Source organism: Leptodactylus fuscus, chromosome 4, assembly GCF_031893055.1.
Source record: "Leptodactylus fuscus isolate aLepFus1 chromosome 4, aLepFus1.hap2, whole genome shotgun sequence".
Lineage (NCBI taxonomy): Eukaryota > Metazoa > Chordata > Amphibia > Anura > Leptodactylidae > Leptodactylus > Leptodactylus fuscus.
In genome coordinates, this window is record NC_134268.1 from 54,445,671 (window position 1) to 54,451,670 (window position 6,000).

A 6,000-nucleotide genomic window follows, 5' to 3' on the forward strand; every position below is an offset into this window, starting at 1 on the left:
AAAGATATATATGTTGATATATGATGTTTATATAGATTATTGTATCCAAAGTACTATTATCTGATAGTTTGATAAATGTATTGAATATCAATATTTTAATAAGTCAAATATAAATATTGATACAATGTAAAGAGAAGTCTGATCTATAAATGAATGATATGGTACACTGTGATATTATAGTTTAGTTAATTGCCTAGTTTGGCTTAGCTATTAGGGAAAGAAAACTTATCTTCAATCAAGTCCAAGATTATGAGAAAGTTTGATATCAAATGTTAATAAAAAGACTTTAACAGTTACAAGAAGAAGATGTGCAGGAAAAGATAACCTGAAGGTATGATGCTATATGCTTAAGCTTATGCCAAGGACTGTGTTTAAAAATTATTACTGGAGGTTGGAACCTTTGATCAGCTGATGATTGGACAAATATAAAGACGTCCTCATCAATGTTTGGTGGAATCTTCTCTATTTCAAGACTTCAAGTTGTTTGGTGAGCAAAAGGGTTGTGAATGATAAAACCCGAACACAGATATTGTGTATCCAAGAGACTGAGATTCCAGGACTGAACCTTACTGACAAGCAGCAGGGATGATGTCAGAATTCACACTTGCCTTGCTTTTGCAGTATTGCTCCAGAAGTGTCACATGATTCTACAGTGACAGGTGGTCAAGGGAATTACCAAAGGAAACTCCTCTACAGTCTATGTCTTGGTAAAGTGAAACATAACATATGGACTTTGCTGTTATATCAATATCTTCACAATATGAACTTTAATGGACAATGTTATAATATCTGCACAACACGGAGGAAATCTAAAGGACTTTAAGTCAAGAACTACATTTGTGGTAATAAGCCTTCTATTATGACGGAAGAAGAGATGACCAGAAGACCAGACGATGAAAGAAGAGCCTTCATCAGGTGTAGGTTAGATAGTGGATCAAATTGTTTCCATCTTTGATCACAGTTTACCATAACATACCATAACGTTTACTAATGTCAAAATGTATCGCAAATTGATGAAATTATTATATGGACAATTAATGAAAATTAAGTTCCAGTATTCAGCAAAGAAGAAAGAAGATATAATCTAATTGAATGAATATTGTTGTATGGTATATCTTGAGAGTTCAAACAGATATTTCACTCTCAAAAGGGGGAAATGTTAAATATTATATATTTACAATATTCTCTAGCAGACATGGGGTTAACACTCTACTGACATCATAGTCTTATATTTTGGGTGCATGGGTGCGGTTAGAGTAGACCATTTTAGAAATCTCCTTACATAGCTACAAGATGGAAGGTAACACCCACTCTCATGAATATAAATGAGTAAGAAATACACATGTCTGGGTCTGTCTTTGGGAAGACCAGGGGAAGACCAGGAGGTCTGTCTTTGGGAACACCAGGGTGGGTGGTCCAGGCAGATGGACATCCATGGACGTCGTAACCAACCCAAGTCCACCAACCAGATGACAAGCATGAACCAAGCTGTAACTACAAGATATCCAGATGATTTAACTTCTCTGAAGATGTAAGCTATTGACAATTGACTGATATTTGTGTTATTTGGACATTTTCCCTGTTCCTGTGTTTTCCTTCAAGATATTAATAAACCTCTACACTGATTTATAACAAGCTGACTTCTTCCTATCGTGGACAAGGCCAGGTCCGGATATTTAACAGTGGACACAAGTCTCACCAGCGAATACAAGATATTTAACAGCATTATCACTGTACTGGGTCATCACTGTATGTATTATTCCTGTACTGTGACATCACTGTGTATATTATCCCTGTAGCGTGACATCACTGTATGTATTATTCCTGTACTGTGACATCACTGTATGTATTATTCCTGTACTGTGACATCTCTGTGTGCATTATCCCTGTACTGTAACATCACTCTGTGTATTATCCCTGTACTGTGACATCACTGTGTGCATTATTCCTGTACTGTAACATCACTGTATGCATTACCCCTATACTGTTACATCATTGTATACGTTATCCCCGTACTGTGACATCACTGTACACGTTATCCCTGTGTTGTGATATCACTGTGTGTATTATCTTTGTTATGTGACATTACTGTACTATAAAGCCACTAGGTGCTTTATCATTGTGTGGAAAGTAATTGGACCCTTTTCAAGTTCTGAACTTGCTGCTTAAGGTGGACATGTAGATTGGAAAGCTTTGCTATTGGACCCCATGGTTATCTGTGAGGTACTGTCCAAATAGTACCTGTAAGGGGTTTCATTATATATAGATCACTGCTTAAGTATACAGAACCCGAGTTATCTGAGGCAGACAAGTTGTTAGAAACAAGCTGACTGACAACCACATTAAATAGATTGCAGATGATAGGCAGTAATTCCTTAGTAACTAGTCTGTCAGACTTGACCCAGCCGATCATCTCTAAACCGACTTGGTACTGTATAATAACAGAGAAGGGATAAAGGCGACTTGGGAATAGTCACGTCCGTCAGCTCCAACTTTGGTATTAATAATTTTTTGTTCATCATAATATATTCCTGCTGACCTTACTTAAGCCTACATTATTTCCATTGCTATAATTTAGTCTTGCAACCCCACTCCCAACTGCAACTTTATATTAGGTCACCCTAGTGCACACAATGGGTGCTCCATACGCCCCAGCGTCACCTATAATAATTCCATGAATATATATATGTTGGTCATTTTACAAAAAAAAATGCAATTATCCCTTTTCCATTTTAATAACTGATCTATTTGATGATAAGGCCTGACAATTGTTAGTTCACCCACCTTGTCTATATACATATATTATGGATGATCCGTTGTGCCTGCTCTTACCACACAAGAGATTAAGAACATTTTCTGATTTGCTGACTTTTAAATGAAATCCCTCTGCACATGTTTATTTGTCTACATCGCTGCCATTCTCTGCGGAAGATTGGCATTTTGTAATGAAAGGGCTGCTGCCTGGATATCCTGTGTAAACACTGTTTTGATTAAATCATTTGGGGATTAATAAAGATAGATGCCTGCCGCTGTCAGGAACTTTTAAAGAAAAGCATTTATTTCCACTAGATTCTTATAGGGTATTTTTAGTGCAGAATTTGCATTACTTTAAACTTCCGTTAAAAAAGGCCCAATTTAACAGATGGCATTCACCGACTCTGGAGTCATATGATAAGGTTTAGTATTAATTATTTTAATGAAGGATAGATTATGGGCTACCGATAACTAGGATAAGTAATAATAGCGGTAATCATAATGTGAAACATAACCAAACATTAACAAGTACTGGGATAAAGCAAACAATGACTGGAGAGGATCCAGATAGATATCACCCCTCGTTCACATCAGCGTTTGGATTCCGTCTGGGGGAGTCCGCATGGGGACCCCCCAAACGAAATACCAAAGTGCAAAGCGCTGTGCCAGTGAAAGCACACAGACCCCATAGACTATAATGGGGTCCGCGTGCTTACCGGCAGATGTCCGCAGGAATCGTGCGGACAGGAAAGTAGTTCATAATCTACTTTCCTGTGCGCATGATTCGTGTGGGCAGCACGCGGCAAGCACACGGACTCCATTATAGTCTATGGGACAGCACAGCGCTTGCAATTGCATTTGTATTCCATTTGGTGGTCTCCATGCGGACTCTCCCCGGACAGAATACAAAAGCAGATGTGAACCAACCCTTAGAATAGCACGAGATATGGACTGTATAAAAAGTGTGGGGTTAAAAGTTAAAGATAATCACTTTACTTACAGCAGCAAAGGCAATGATCTCACATTTGTGGTAATCTAATCTTCTAAAATGAATACTTTCACATCACAGTGTAAGGAATTATGATAATTTCTGCATGTAGAAAGACTAGCGCCACCTCAAAACCAACATACAAGCTATATACTGGATGTTGGGTAATATAATCATCCAACTCCTTCTTTCTGTGTTCTCAATGGACATTCATATCTTGTTTTAACCTCAAATTGTATCTTCTCTTTTTACCAGCTATGGCTGGGTTCACACCAGTGCTTGGATTCTGTTCCTAGTTACATAATAGATGAGGTTGGATGAAAACATCAGTCCATCAAGTCCAACCTATAACCCTACAATCCACTACAGTGTTGATCCAGATTTTGTCCCCGAATTTACATGAAAAATGGGGCGGGAAAGTAGGACTTTTCTCACCGCATTTTTTTGGCGGAAATCGGGCAGAAACCTGGAAGACCCCATTATAGTCTAAGAGGGTAAACAGTTTTTAAGCGGATTGGGTTTCTGTTTTTTTGGGTACCCAAGCAGAGCCAAAGAATGGAAACCCAAGCTTAAGTGTGAACCTAGAATCATTCAATTCACCTCTTAATTCTCGTACTTTTACCTACCGTAATGCTTGGATCTGACTTATTGGACATGCAATAGCTTCAACATAGGACCAAGCTAGGGGATTGCAGATGCAGTTATACCTGGACCTTGGTTTCTGACACCAGGCTCTGTTACAGATTTTGTATTAATGCCCAGGAGGTTCGTGTCCTGTCACTATTTTAACATGTACAGAAGAAGAAAGCTCCTTCAGTAGCCTGGAGCCTTCACTGTAGCTCAGCTCCCATCAACTTTAATGGGGTAACTGTACATAATGTTAAAGAAGACCTATCACCATGTTTGAAAAACCCAATGGTATACATCACCTGAATGACCTTGACACCATTACCATGTGGTGTTTTGTATACCCAAAACAGTTCTGCCATTCCAAAGATATAAGCCATAGATACAATTATGGTATTTTTGCCATGTGGGTGGTAACACTGTATGGCATACAACACACAGAGACCCTGTTCCCAGAGATACCACACTTGGCTAGTAGGCTTTCATTGGCATCTTCACTTAAATCTTTGGAAAAGCTGAATGGATTTAGATAAACAAGACAACAAAATGCTAAGGATGACAGCAACTATCCGAAGATGTTACTGGGCTTTTCAAAAGTGGCGACAGGTCCCTTTTAAATGGACAATAAAGTATTATTTAGACATTGCATGACTGTATTATTTGGATAGCACTATAGGATAGCTGGGAATATTGTATAGGAGTATTATTTACCCCTTTAAGGACGCAAGATACTTTGTATGTTAATGTTTGTCGACTTTTTTTAATATCTCCTCACTTTCCAAAATTCATAACTTTTTTATTTTTCTTCCAATGAAGCTAAGTGTGGGCTTATTCATTGCATTTTGGAGAACATATAATGTTTTAGGGCGAATTCACACGGAGTAAAGTGGAGCGCGATCTGGCACGTATACGGTGTGTCAGAGTTTGCGTGCTCAAAAAGATCCCATTGATTACCATTGCTCGGCCACCTTACTGCCATGGTAATCCCATGATCTTATTGTGGGAGATCCAAGGGGTGGCAAAGGGGTGCGATCTTGTCCCCAGATCCTCTGGATGCTCTGATCGCTATTGATCATGACATTCAGAGGGTTAATCTGCTGGAGTCAGAGTATCTTCCCACTCCTGCAACTGTCCTGGCCAGGTGCTGGAGGTAGTGCCGCAGACACAGCTGCTGTGCCCTTGGCATTACCACACCGTACTAATACTTTACTGATAAGTTGATGATCCAGATGGATGGAGTAGTGGATGGTTGGTGAAGGACCACCATGTCCCAATAAGGCTGCAACATCTACAAGGAAGTAGTAGAGTCATATTTTGGGCCAGAGTCATGGGGAGAGAGTTGGTAGGATCCTTTAGGGTCCCTGAAGGTGTGAAAATTACCTGTGCAAAGTTTATGACTGACCACTTTCTTCCATCGTAATAAAGAAGAACCGTGCCTTCTATAGCAAAATCATTTTTATGTATGACATTTCATCATCTCATACAAAAAAGAATATCTCTAAGTCATTGGCCGTTATAGGCATAAAGGGAAAGAAACTCATGGTATGGCCACCATACTCCCCTTGAGTAAATTCAATGGACACAAGAATTGTGAAGGTGATAATAAAGAATGGGTCCTATGTTAACATGTA